Source organism: Macrotis lagotis, chromosome X (genome assembly GCF_037893015.1).
Source record: "Macrotis lagotis isolate mMagLag1 chromosome X, bilby.v1.9.chrom.fasta, whole genome shotgun sequence".
NCBI lineage: Eukaryota > Metazoa > Chordata > Mammalia > Peramelemorphia > Peramelidae > Macrotis > Macrotis lagotis.
Genome location: NC_133666.1, coordinates 534,061,670 through 534,076,892, shown reverse-complemented (window position 1 = coordinate 534,076,892; position 15,223 = coordinate 534,061,670). Strand labels below are relative to the sequence as shown.

General features: G+C 36.7%; 1 protein-coding gene across 3 annotated transcripts in view; it reads left to right on the top strand.

Moving 5' to 3' along the window:
* Nucleotides 1-310: 310 nt before the first annotated feature.
* Nucleotides 311-15,223, top strand: part of EXOC2 (exocyst complex component 2) — a 234,013-nt gene continuing 219,100 nt past the window's right edge. Inside the window, exon 1 of one of the 3 annotated variants that reach the window (XM_074199429.1) lies at nt 311-403. The gene's annotated coding sequence lies outside the window, so the exon portion shown is untranslated. Of the gene's footprint in view, nt 404-765; nt 920-6,671; nt 7,353-15,223 lie in introns of those variants that run through there. The other 2 variants (XM_074199428.1, XM_074199430.1) reach the window with 2 other exon arrangements.

The window sequence follows — 15,223 nt, the reverse complement described above, 5'->3', positions numbered from 1 at the left end:
AAATAATGATGCCCCCCTCCCGCCCCATGCCCAGAGTCCCCGGAGCCGGGTGAGACTGGGCGGTCCTGAAGTGCCCGGGTGCCCTCGGCCGGCAGCTCCAAGCCTCCGCCCCCCGCAGGGCCGCCGCGCCGGGGCCGTCCCGTCCCGAAGCGAAACCGAGGCCGGAGGCTGCGCAGTCGGGCGCCTCCCCGCCCGGGCCTTCCCGTCCCGAAGCGAAACCGAGGCCGGAGGCTGCGCAGTCGGGCGCCTCCCCGCCCGGGCCGGGCCCGGAAGCGGCGCGATCGAGCCCTCGGCGCTCGACTACGGGGCGGATCGACCTTCTCCGGCCTCGCTGTGGACGGAAGTGGAGAGCTTCGCGGAAGCGGCCGGCGGGGCGAGGGTGGCGGCGGCGGCGGCGGCGCAGGTAGCGCGGGACCCGGGTGGGGGGGGCCGGGGGCGGCGGCGGGGCCTGGTCTCGGACGTGGGCGCGGGGCAGCCGCGGGAGGGCGGCCGGGCCGGAGGCGAAGAAGGGATGGGCGGCTGGCGCGTCCCCGCGGGCCCCGATTGTGAAGGCACGGCCGGCGCGGCGGAGGGAGGTGCCCCGGGCCCCGCGGCTTGGGTGCGGATCCCCGCCGGCCTCGGGCCGTAGCGTGACGAGGTCGCCCGCAGGCCCGGGCTGGGGTCGGGCTCGGCCGCCGTCCCTGCAGCCCCGCCTCCTGGCCCGCGCCGGAGGCCACGCCCCCTGGCCCGCCCCCTGCCGCGCCCCCTGCCGCGCCCCCCAGGCCAGGCTCTGCCATGCGCCCGGCCCGGACGCGGACCTCCACCGCCTCCGGGGAAGAGGCGCTCTTGTTTGCTTGGGTTGGCATCTAGTGTGAAAGCAGCTTGCCTTGATGGTTTTAGAAGATTCACCTGCCCTGCCTCAGCGCTTGCAGCGCTCTCTGTGAGTTTATTCTGGAAGATTTAGGCTTTAAACGGCCAGCAAATCATTTACATATTTTGGCACAAAGAATTTTTTTTTAAAGAAAGATTTTGAATTTTACAATTTTCCCCTCATTCTTGCTCCCCCCCACAGAAGGCATTCTGATAGTCTTTACATGGGTTCCATGTTATACGCTGATCTCCGTTGAATGTGATGACAGAGATATCATAACCTTAAGGAAGAAAAATAAAGTACGAGATAGTAAAGTGACAATAATATAACGCTTTTTTTTTTTCCGATTTGACGGTAATAGTCTTTGGTCTTTGTTCAAACTCCACAATTCTTTCTCTGAATACAGATGGTATTCTCCATTGCAGATAGTCCAAAATCGTCCCTGGTTGTCGCATTGAAGGAATGAGCAAGTCCATCAGGGTTGATCATCACCCCCATGTTGCTGCTGTGGTGTTGTTCAATGTTTTTTCTTGCTCAGCATCAATTCATGCAAATCCCTCCAGGCTTCCCTGAATAGAACAATAGTATTCCATGACATACATATACCACAGTTTGCTAAGCCATTCCCCAACTGAAGGACATTCACTTAATTTCCAATTCTTTGCCACCACAGAGAGGGCTGCTATGAATATTTTTGAGCAAGTGATGTTTTTACCCTTTTTCATCATCTCTTCAGGGTATAGACCCAGTAGTGATATTGCTGGGTCAAAAGGTATGCACATTTTTGTTGCCCTTTGAAGCCTAATATTTTCAAAGTTTTACATTTTGTGAAAACTTTTTAGTATATAAGAAAATTTGCAAAGAAATTTTAATTTTTTTCTCAAGGGACTATACAATATATTGCACTACACTGAAATTTCCAAACTATTAGTTGTAGATCAATCTATGCAAAGGTACATATCAGTTTATACTTAGTTTACACAGAATTTTTCTTATAATAATCATTTTTCTCTTAATAACGTTTAATCTTGACATTTTCTCCTTCATTGTAAGTCTAGACAGTCAACAAATTGAGACTTAGAGCCTTGTCAACAATCGTATACCGAGTAAATGGTGGATTTAACAGGAACTTCCATTCTTTAGTTTGTGTTTTTTCCCCCTACATCAGAAATTATGAAGGTTGATTTATGATAGGTGACTTTTTAATGGCAAAAGAATTGAGACCTAGAATCTTTCTAGCTCAGTTAGTAATAGTTGAATCCCAAACTCCGTGCTTACCTTCTTAGGTGAATAGTTTCAAATTTGAAAAAAAAAAAAGAATTTTAATCATATGGAAGAAAGCATACAAGACGCTTGGTTGTATGGTTTCCACTGTATATTAGAACTGACAAAATAGAAGTGGACAGAAAGACAAAAGTAGACCACAGCAACTGCATCAAGAAATGAGAACTTAAAAGAAGACTCAAAATGAAAACAGAGGAAAAACTCACTTGGACTAGTTTGGTATAAGACAACACTTTATACTTTCAAGCTTTAGTGGAAACGCTCTCTTTCACATAGTGTCTAATAATTGATTTCTGTAAAGATAATCTTTAGCAGAGAAAAGGTTTAACATACTTAGAGAAGCATTTATACTGTTTTATTTTCAAAATGTTATTGATGTCTTTTTTTTGGCAAGGCAATGGGTTAAATGACTTGCCCAAGGTCACTCAGCTCCATTAAGTATTAAGTGTCTGAGTTGAAATTTAAACTCAGGTTCTCCTGACTCTAGGGCTGGTACTCTATCCACTGTGCCACCTAATTGCCCTGCCTTTTGTTTTTAAACCAATAATTTGCTGTTAGGCACCACTTCCCAGTTAATATTAACTCCCCCTTACATACAATATTTTTGCTATAAGGGGGAGTTAATATTAACTGGGAAGTGGTGCCTAACAGCAAATTATTGGTGAGCTCCATCCTTTAATTTCCTTTCTTTTTTTACCAATTACATGCAAAGATAGTTCTCAGTATCCATCTATTTGCAAGTTTATGAGTTCCACATTTTTCTACCACCCTCCCTTCCCTTTGCTCCTCCCTATGGCACCTAACAATCTGGTAAAAGTTGTACCAATGTATTTTTTCATGTAGATATATGAGGTTGTGAATTTCATTGATGCTTTCTTTATCCTCCTGCTATTTTTCCTATATTATTTCTTCTGTTGGCAATAATGATCCTTCTTCCTTAAGTATTTTGAGAACTTTACAGTATCTTCCTGATTCATTGACTTCTGTTTCCCATTTGGCCACTTCTTCTGTATCATGGGCAAAATTAGCCCATTCTTACAAATCTCATTTTAAACTTCTGCCCTAACTCAGTCTTTGCATTGCCAGAAAAACCAAGCCCTCACACTTTGCTAATATTTCTACACTGAAAATGCCTAAGATTCAGATATTCAGTTCCACAAAATAACTTAATTATCAATTTCATCTAATCTGTTTTTAATTCTCTACTTCTCATTTACTTAAAATGAAGGTTACCTATGTTCTTATCATTTTTTGCTTAAACTCTGCTCCTCATTCCCATCAATTAATCAGGTCCTACAAATTTATTTTAAATTTCTCCTATCAATCCTCTTCTTTCCATTCCAGTTGCCTGTCCTAGTTCAGGATTTCATTATTTTTCACCTAAGCAAGGGTAATAGCTTCCCTGACAACAGTCTCACATCTTCTAGCCTTTCTTTCACAAGGCTACCTAAGTTGTCTTTGATGCACAGGTCTGACCACTGATCCAGGATCTTAGATGCTAACTTCCCATCCTCCTCACCATCCCAACATATGAAGTCTGCCTTCTAGCTAGACTAGACTACTTACTGTTCCTCAAACTTTACCAGGATCACAGAGTATCTGAGGCTGAATTGGAACTCAGGTATTCCTGACTCCAGGCCAAGAGCTTTATCCACTGAGTTATCTCATTTTTTATTGTTCTAAATGGTACAGAAGGTAGAGTGCCAGCTCTGATGTTAGGAGGACCTGAGTTCAAATCCCTCCTCAGGCTCTTACTAGCTGTGTGACCTTGGGCTAGTCACCTAGCTCTGATTGTCTCGCTTCCAGGGCCCTCTCCAGGCATCCTGATCAATTTCTGGCCCCTGGACCCAGATGACTCTGAAAGAGAAAAGGTAGCTTAGCACAGCCCCCCTCAGATCCATCTGCTTGTCATGGCACCACCTCCCTGATGACATGATCTTTTTTCAAGAGCAAAGGACAAAAATACCATCATCACCTATTCTCTACTTGATATTTTTTTCTAATACTCTGCACTCACTGCTTGCTAAATAATCCACTGAGGGTCCTTAATGATTACTTATGATCAGAAGCTATTGTAGGATCCACAGGAGTAAGTTGTTTCTTCTACCTACCTTTAAAACCACCACTTCCCCAAGCCAGTGCCTAAACCAGTCCAACAAGCATTTGTTAAACACTTTCTTTGTGTATGGTACTATGCTGGATGCTGAGAGTTAAAAAAGCTAGAATGAATCTTAGGCATCTATCTTACACTACCTACCAAATAATACCTTTCCTGTCTCTTACCCAAGTTAAAAAAAAATTCCTGAATATGCCCTAGTGATTCTCCTTCCATATCATTATGTGTCTGGGTCCTATCTTGGTGATTACTCTTTTTATTTCCTCTTAACTTCCTATGACCATCCCCTATTACATGCCCTTTTCCTATCTAGGACTGCTGAATCACAAAGTTTCTTTTGAAAATTTAATTTAAAAATTTTTAAAATTTAGTAATTAGAAGTATAAGAGGGGGAGGTAGGGGACAATGACAATAGAGAATGAAAGCTGAAGAGGCAGGAAAACTAGGTAAATAACTTAGGTAGATAAAATAAGAAAGGACAGAGGGAAGTAGATAGAGGACAAGGGATCAAGGTAAAGGTGAACCAAGAATCTCAGAGATCAGAATCTCTTTTCTCTCTGCCATTCATTTCTCAAATCAATCTTGTTCTCTTTTTTCTCTCTCTTTTGCTTAACTTTTCCTAGCAAACTATGAGACTTTTAGGAAGTCGCTTTATATTTCTTAGCCTCAATTTCCTTATAAAATAAGGGATTTCTTAAAATGATCACTTATATCCCATCCAGTTTCTACTGAATTATTTGATTTTTAAGTCTTACATTAAAATTAATGCTTAAATAAAGTCTAAAATCCTTTCCAAGTTCTTCAGCTGTTAACTTGCACCAGCACTTGACTGCCTTGGCCCTATTTATTCTGTGCTAGTAATGCTATGAGTCCTTTCTTCTACCTCTATTCCCCATTATGTTAGCAAAACTACTTTCCAGGAAATCATCTGATGTCCTGTACTGTGGACATTCTCCACCCCACCCCCTCCTCAGAGTATTGATGGTATTAATTAAGGTGGGGGTAGCTCCTTGGTGCCCTGACCTCAACTAAGTGAAGTCTGTTTGAAAATGACCCTATGAGAAATGATTCTTTTCACAAACCAGACTTTCTTTACCCAATCCTTGGAAACTCAGTTTGATTATAGGTTGCCCTCCAGTGTATATCACTATTTTGGGGGAGTACTAAAGGATATTTATTTTAGTCCATAGTGTTTCTTGAGAACTTGAGCATTATCCTGATTAGACTGGGTCTCTTCTCTTTTCCTTTGTCCTGTAGATTTGGTTATTTAATGAGATGGATCTTATAGTCTTGTTTCCATCTAATTTTGGAAACTTTCTGGGGTTTTGAAGACAAAGGATTATTCTGAATAGGATGGCATTCCTCTCTCTTTGAATTTTTTTCTTGGAATTTAGGGTAGGATGAGAAGAGGATATGTTGATCTGCATACCCAGAAAATTGTTCTGGCATGGAAATATAAGCTACCTATAGGAGTTTCTTGCCCTAGATTGGGGGTGATAGTAGTGTTTTTCCATCATTTTTTCAGTTGTATACAATTCTTTATGACCCCATTTGAGGCTATCTAGGCAGAGACTGGAATGGTTTGCCATTTCCTTTTCCAGGTCAATTTACAACTGAAGAACTGAGGCAAGCGTGATTTGCCCAGGCTTATACACGTAGAAAGTATCTGATACCAGATTTGAAATCAAGAAGATGAGTCTTTTTTTTTTTTTTTTGCAAGGCAAATGGGGTTAAGTGGCTTAACACAGGTAGGTAATTATTAAGTGTCTGAGGCCGGATTTGAACTCACATACTCCTGACTCCAGGGTCAATGCTCTATCCACTGCACCACCTAGCCATCCAAGGAAGATGAGTCTTATTGACTCCAGACCCAGGACTCTATCCAATGTATCACCTAGTTGCCCGGAGAGTAGTAAAGGAGTTCAGTAAATAGACGTTTGAATTCAAAGAGAATGGACTTTGGTTCTTATAGCTGAGTTTTGAGGACTCAAGGAACATACATATATAATGCCTTTATTCACTTTTCATCAGTTCTCTTCCAAGCTTTTCCACTTAATAATTCTCAGTGATATCATACTTGGACTCCCTCTAAAAGTCTTTGATACAGGAGTTACCATGGATAGAATGAAACTAGCCCAGGGAATGGTGTATGGTGGTAAGAAATATTTCTTATAACTTAAATGCTAATTTTAAGTTCTTATTTTTATTATTCACCTTTTTTTCATACTTTAAAGTCTGTCTTTAAAACAAATCATCATAAAAGTTATCTATAAATGAAATCTGGATGAAATAATTATCTTTTTTTGTTCCACTAATAAACATTTTGGAAAACTAGGGTTGTGATACTAATTTTAAAAAAAATTCTACATTTAATTTGTTGTCCAAGTTTTAAAATGGATTACAGTTTGCTTTGATTTTTGAAAAGATGCAGTTTGCAAGTTAAGAAAAATTCACCAATAATCATAATGATTGTTAATTTTACAGCATTATACATGTTTAAATTGTAGCCATTCATTATTTCTTTTAACAAAATTCTTTCAAAATCGTAAAACTTTCTTTTGACATATGATAGATAGAAGGTTAATTGATGTTAAATAGATGCTTTGCTAATCCTTCATCAGCTACTAAATTGGTATAAGGGGAGTACAAGTCATTACCACCAAAGGCCATGACCGCTATGTTTGCCATGACCACTATGTTTTCTCAGCGAGGTTTATGGATTTTGCCCCCCCCACCTTCTTTTCTCTAAAGCGCATAGTATCCTAGCCAGCTGTAGATAGGATGAGGTGCACACATACTCTCACGCCCCCTATCCTTTTTGTGCCTCCACAGAGTGACAGCTTCTAGATGTTGCGTGCAAGAGAGTTCAGCTGGTCCTGTGTGGTCTGAGTGTGTGGTCTCTGACTTAGCTGAGAGGCTGCTAACAGGGTGGATGAGAGAGCAACACTGTTTACTTTAATTTATTTCGGATGCCGGAACTGTGCCCAGAGTTTCTCCTGAGTTTGATTCCACCGTTAGCAGCTTCAATCCTTCACAGCTGCAGCAGAGTCAAAAATATGCAGTCTGCTCCTCTACCAATGCTTTTCTCAGCATCTGCTTCAGGTCCAGCCTATTAATCCTTTTGACTAAGAAATTTTAATGATTTTGTTGAGTACTACAGTTTTTTGCTTTTTGTCATGTTAAACTACGTGGCCTTGATGAAATATCTGAGGTGGGAATAAAGAAAATAAAAACAAGTATTTTAGAATATCTACAAGACTTATTGATCAGGAAAAGCAGGTAAAAACTCAGATGAAATAAATTCATTCAGACAGTCAAGAGGCATATATTAAACACACATTTCCGGCCACTGTGCTAAAGTAAGCCAGGAGATAAAAAGAAAAGCCAAAATATCTCCTGCCCACAGAAACTAATCTAGGTGTTATGTAGGATATATTTTAGAAATTTTAATAAAGGTTAATCATTTTTAAGTGGACAATTGTTTTCTTGACCTCTGTTCTCTCAGACAACCATATTTATTTTCATGTATTGTTTATGATAAAAGTGATTTTATTTGTCATTGTTGATATTGGCTTGATTTAACTTGCCAATATGATAAGCTAAGACAAATGAAATTTTATTTTCATTTAACATTATGGATATTCAGATGTTATATTTTTCCAGTTCTTCATTATAAGTAGCTTACTAATGTTTTCTTGATTTTTCCTCCCTGTAAAATGTAACATTTCTGTTGAAATTGATCAACTCTTCTATCATTTAAATAAACATCTATGTATTCTTAATATTATTTGGAATTTCAATATTGTTTAGACAAATTTGCTTCTTCTCTTCTGGCAGGCAGACAAAAATGGAATTGATATATAATTTGGACATTTTAGGCTACTAAGAATCTCCAGAGGAATTAATAAATATAGACTATTTTTCTTAGTTTGTTCTTAGCTCTTTTTAAATTTTGATTTGTATATTTTAAGTTCTCTCCAAATTTAATGGTAATTTTAATTTGACTTTAAATCTAAAAATTTTAAGAATCAATTAATTTCAACTAATTCTATTTGGTGATGGCTATGTTGCAGTGATGTCCAATAAGGTTTTTGAAACTCATTTTTGACTATAGTTATTTTTGATCTTTGTTTGGAGTTAGAAAACAGTGAATTTTGGGTGGGATGCTGTGGTTAGAATGAGTTCCTTCTTCAACTTCAAAATGATTTATTTAAATACATGTGCTTCCTGGGTTTTTTTTTTTAATATATATCATTGTTTACATTTTCTTGTATCTGACTTTTGTTTTTTAGCTCTTTTTCCCTTCAAGGTAGTTTCACATTTTTATGTGATTTAAAATGTGTTTTGGGTTTATTTTTCTCATAGACTATTTTTACAAAATCTTCCCATCTCATAAAGATATAGCTAGCTTTGTATGATCTCATTTTTCTGAGGTCTGGGTGGTTGACATAATTCTTGTTCTGATGCTTATTTATTGGGGTAAAAACCAATAAAATAACAATAGCAAAACAGTAAAGCCAGATCTGATGCTCCTTATTTTACTTGTTGTATTGGTTGTATTCTTTATCCCATGACTTTTCTTTTTAAATTTGGCAGAATCTCCTTTGTACCTCATAGCCATATTTTTTTTTCTTAAGGTTTTGCAAGGCAATGGGGTTAAGGGACTTGCCCAAGGTCACCCAGCTAGGTAATTAGTAAGTGTCTAAGGCCAAATTTTAACTCAGGTCCTCCTGACTCCTGGGCTGATGCTCTATTCACTGTGCCACCTAACTGTGCCACTTGGCTTCCCCAGGCATAGATTTTTAAAGGCCAAATCAGGAGAGTTCACACTCTGGGCAATTTTGTCAAATTGGTAAGACCTCTAGAGCAGTGTCTTTGCAACAACACCTTGTGTTTGCTGCTTGAGGAACTACCTTGATAAATAAAAAGAGATTTATCATCAGCAAGTTATTCACTAGATGAGGAATTCTTTGGCCATGGCAACTGAATCCACCACAAATTTACAAGAGCATAGAGTGATCACCAGCATATAGTTCTTTTTTTTTAGGGTTTTTTTTTTGCAAGGCAGTGGGGTTAAGTGACTTGCCCAAGGCCACACAGCTAGATAATTATTAAGTGTCTGAGGGCGGATTTGAACTCAGGTACTCCTGATTCCAGGGCCAGTCCCCTATCCGCTGCACCACCTAGCTGCCCCTAGCATATAGTTCTTAAAAGTTTGCAAAGTACTTTTCATCTGTTATCTTATTTGCTCTCACAATAATTCTTGGGAAAGTACTATGTTAGAGATATATTGCCTTTTTACAGTTGAGGAAACAGGTTCATGTTAAGTGATGTCCATGATCACATTGCTTGTTTTAGAGATGTTATTTGAGAAAATGATAGACAAATATCTGTTCAAATAATACTGAAATACTAGAGAATTTGAAAACAAACATATGTAATACAAGTATTATCTCCATTTTCAGAGAATCAGTTTAGCTTTGTAAGAAATCACAGACATCTTCCTGTCTAGTTCACCACAGACCCCTCATTAATTCCAACAGATAAAGAAACATTTCTAGAGATACAAGTGACCCATTTAGGATTTTGGAAATGGCCAATGGCAGAGAACAGATTTGAACCCTAAATTTCTGGCTCCAAGTTCAATGCTCTTTCCATTCTGCTGTATGTAAACTTGTAATATAATGGACAGATGAAATAGGAACTCAAAATTAAATTATTCTCCCAGCAATGGTGTTAAACTCAAATAATAGTAGATCATATATTGACTGAGAAGACTACAAATTACTATGATCTCTGCTGTATTGAATTTATTTTATTAAACATTTTGATCTGGTTTTTCTATTTTGCAAGCTGTGTTTGATCCCTCAGATTTATAGAATGCATTATATGTATCATGTCCCTCAATCTCTATAACATCCCTGAAAGACAAAGTAATGAAGATATTATTAATCCTATTTTACATATGAAGAAACTGAGTCTAATAGATGTTCAGTAAGTTGTACTACATCCCACAGTAAGAAAGAGAGAGAGCCAAGATTCAGGGAATAAGAAATGCAAAAAATAACTAAAATTTCTAGTGCATTTTGAAGTTAAAATGTTTTTAAAGCTTTATGCTTACTTAAGCTTTAATAGCTTAATACACAAACTTTAGATTATACTGTACAAGGGAAAGAGTGAATTCTCCCATTTCTGAAAAGAAATTTAGGTTCAGAAAAACTTGAGAATTTGTTAGTAAGTTTGAAATTGGATTTGAACTTGGGTCTTCTTATTCTAAGGCCAGCATTCTGCCTTTATAGCACTTTGATCTGGTACTTAATTAGGTATTTTATTGTTACCATCAAACTTTTGTGATAATTAGTCAGAATATCTATTTGCAGCCATTTCTTTAGTTGAAGCTCTTAAAATTTGTCTACATTGAATAATTTTTAAAATTTTGTGTTGAATATTAGAAAGAAGAATGCTTTGTTTTATAGGATATTGGTTTACTAATCATTTTGTGCAAAAAAGCTGAGTGCTCCTGATAAATACTCTTCTAATACAGAAGTCATAGTGTTTTGAAATGTATCTTGGTTATTAACATGCCTTTTGGGGGGTGGTCCAAAGCAAGAAAACACGTTTGTCTTTGCATTTCACACCCTATCTAGCTTATTATATCCAGAGCACTATAACCATCTGACTTTTAAATATAGGATTTAAAATTTTTGTTTTGTTTTTATCATAGGTTTAAAAATTTTTGCTTTGTTTTTAAGGAAATGAAAATTGTGTGTGAATTTTTTGAAATTTCCCAAGAATGATCTCTGTAGTAACTTTAAGAAACAAAGAAAACACATTGTTAAGAAATTAGAACTTTTGAGATTTGTAGGTAAATTATGGTAATGCTAACATAATTTCATCTCTTTGACCCCTAATTAAGGATTTATCCCTTATGTGAACAATAAATTATCATTATAGTTAGCACCATTTTTGAGAACATCAATAGACTTGCAAAAATTGAATGATTATGGAAATTGATAGTATTAGCCACCTTTTACAGTAGTTGAGGGTAGTCAGGATTGAGAACAAGACTTATTTTCCTAATATTACAAGTTGACAGGATAAAACTCACAGAATTGAAAATACCGAGATAAAATATTGTTAGGTAGCATAATTACAAGAAGTGAGTACTGTCATGATTAGAGCCATAAATGAAGAGTATGTTGGCCAGTGACATCTGACAACATAATTCCATCATATTCATATACTATTTCTTTGCTGTCACATACACACGAAAAGCTACTTATAAATATTGCATATGAGTTCTTTTCATTTTTGATCTTCTTGAGGTATAGACCTACTAGAGGTATTGCTGGATCAAAGGGTATACTCAGTTTTATAAGCCTCTGGACATAATGCCAGATTGTTCTCCAGAATGGTTGGACCAGTTCACAACGCTACCAACACTGCATTGGTATATATATTTTCCTGTATCCCCTCCAACATTTATCATTTTTCTTTTCTTTTATATCTTAGCCAATCTGATGGGTGTGAAGGAGTAGTACTTAAGAGTTGTTTTAATTTGTATTTCTCTCTTAGTGATTTAGAGCATTTTTCAATATAGCCATTGATAGTTTTGATTTCTTCTTCTGACTGTTCACATCCTTTGACTTTTTTTTTAGGTTTTTTTGCTAGGCAATGGGGTTAAGTGGCTTGCCCAAGGCCACACAGCTAGGTAATTATTAAGTGCCTCAGGTCAGATTTGAACTCAGGTACTCCTGACTCCAGGGCCAGTGCTCTATCCGCTGTGCCACCTAGCCACTCCATATCTTTTGACTCTCAATTGAGGAACAGCTCTAATTTTTGTAAATGTGGCTCAATTCTCTGAATAATTAGAAAATGAAGCTTTTATCAGAGAAACTCACTCTAAATTTTTCCTCCTCCCCAGTTTCCTGTTTTTCTTTTTATATTGGCAGCATTGGTTTTGTTTGTGGAAATATTTTTTAATTTTATGTAATCAAAATTATTTATTTTTCTTCTTGTGAACTTCTCTATCTCCATTGGTTATGAACTCCTCCTCTATCCATGGATCTGATTGATAATTTCTTCCTTACACCTCTACTATACTTACGTTAACACCCTTTTATGTCTAAGTCATGTACCTATTTTGAGCTAATCTTGGTATGTAGAGATTATCTGAGATGTTAGTCTGTGCCTAGTTTCTGCCAGACTTCCGGTTTCCCCAGCAGTTTTTGTTAAATAGTGACTATTTGATTTAGTAGCTGGAATCTTTAGGGTTGTTAAATCCCAGATTATTGTACTCATTTGCATCTATATATTATATATTTGATCAGTTCCATTGATCAGCTGTTCTATTTCTTATCCAGTACCAAATTGTTGTAATGATTATCACTTTCAAATGTAGTTAGTTATCTGGTACTGTTGGACCCCCTTTCTTCACACATTTTCATTGATTCCCTTGAAGAATTTTATTATTTTTCCTAACACTATAAAGTAATTCTTTGGTAGTTTGATTGGTATGATATTGAATAAGTAAATTAATTTAGGGAGTAGTGTCATTTTTATTATGTTGACTTGATCTACCCATGAGCAATTAATATTTCTCTAGTTGCTTAAATCAGTCTTAATTTGCATGGGGTGTTTTGTAATTGTATTCATATGTTTCCTTTCTGTCTCTTGGCAGGGAGACTCACAAGTATTTTATATTGTCTGCAGTTATTTTAAATAAACTTCTACTTTCTACCTCTTGTTGCTAATATATAGAAATGCTGGTGATTTGTGTGGGTTTATTTTATCTATCAACTCTGTGAAAGTTCTTGTTTAGACTAGTTTTTTTAATTGATTATTTAGGGTTTTCTAGGTAAACTACCTTATCATTTACAAAAAAAGTGATAGTTTTGTTTGGTTTTTTTTTAGTTTTTTGCAAGGCAAAGGGGTTAAGTGGTTTGCCCAAGGCCACATAGCTAGGTAATTATTAAGTGTCTGAGGCCAGATTTGAACTCAGGTACTCCTGACTCCAGGGCCAGTGCTCTATCCACTGTGCCACCTAGCCGCCCCTTGAAAAGATTTTTTAAAATTGTTGTTGAAAAAAATCATGTATATGTGTTTGAAACACGTGTTGATGTCTTAAAAATCTTAGAGAACTTATCTACTATCAAACAAAATTTGAAATAGCTCATGATTACTTTTCAGATTCAATTGAATACATTTGATTCTTTTAAAGATACTTTAAAAGATTCTTTTAAAGGGAAATATTGAGTTCATATTCATTGATATTATGTGTGTAGTGCTTTTGTGAACGAATCATGTTCCCCATAGTTTTCTACTTGTCAATTATAAAATAATGCAAATAATCATTAATAACAATCACATTATCCTCATTTTAGATTTTCCTAATTTTTGCTCTGCTAAAGTTAAATGGAATTATAATAATTTTTTTATAACTCACATGCTGAAATTCTTAACTTTGCAAATTTAATCTGCAATGAATTTCTATAATAGTAATTTTTATCAATAATAAATTCACATTTGACTTAATGGTATTAGTAAGTTCAATTTCAGTGTTTTTCAATTTCATTGTATATTATATTTTGAATTAGTACAAAGTATCAGAGTAAGAGTTTTAGCTCTGGTACTTATGGTTTATCTTCTGACATGGTATCATGAAAATGAAATCATTTTTCATGAAAACTGATGAACTTAATTGACAAAATTTTTCATGTGATCAACAATGGAATGTAAGCTTCTTGAAGATAGAAGCAATGTTCATTTTTGCCTTTATATTCTTAAGGAAGGTTCCTGGTATATGGTAGCCTATTTTTTAAAAAATTTTTTTCAAGGCAATGGGATTAAGTGACTTGCCCAAGGTTACACAGCTAGGTAATTATTAAGTGTTTGAAGTTGGATTTGCACTCAAGTCCTCCTGACTCCAGGGCTGGTGTTCTATTCACTACACCACCTAACTGCCCCCATATGGTAGCCTCTTAATAAATATTGAATTAACTGGTGTGACCTGATAAATCATTTGGCCTTTCTGGATCTCAGTTTTCCTCTTGTGTAAAATGAGAGTTGGACTATATCAGTGATTTGAAGTCTTCAGTGCTATGTATTCAAGCATTATTGACTGATACAAAATTATTTGCATGTGCTATTTTATTTGAAAGGTAGCATAACATAATGGATAAAGAGATGATTTGGGAGTCAGGAAGACTTAGGTTGAAGTCCTGATATAAGCTAGTGCTCCAGACAAATTTCAAAGTCTTTAAGTTGCCAAATAGTTGATCTTCTTTGGTCAAAAAAATTACTTCATCTGGATTTCTGTTTCTCTATATAAATGAAACTGCATGTATGGACAGGAAAAAAAATCATTTAACTGACTGGTAAATTATACTTTAATTGCTGAATATTCATTAGATCAATTAGCTATAAAATATTGTTTTTTGAGTCTTTTAAAATTATTATACTCTATCATTATCTCTGGGTATCTCCCATCTCTCCTCAGAGTGCTGAATGGACTGTCTCAAGCACAAACATGAGTTAAATTAAAAAATTTTTATAATACCCCTTTAAACTAAGGATGGGATTTGTGTTTCAAGAAATAATTTTTCTAAAAAATAAGCCAATTTAAAGTTACTCTGAAAAAAATTTTTAAATTCTAGCATTTATTAGTGTTTTGCAAACATTGATGTCAACTGCACTAATATATCTTTTGAATGATCAAAAGACTTATAGAATTCTAAAATTTCCTAAGTTTTCTCAGTGCTCAAACACAGAAATAATATAATATGGCTGTTTTAAATATCTCTTCCAGTTTTTCCTTTGGTCTGCAAACACACATGAGAATTTTAAGCCACAGGAGGGAGGAAGAGAGAGAGAGAGAGAGAGAGAGAGAGAGATTGGGAAATGAAAAGTTTCATGGTTTTACTAGAAAAATGAATGACTAAATTTAAACTATGATACAAAATAATTATTGGGGG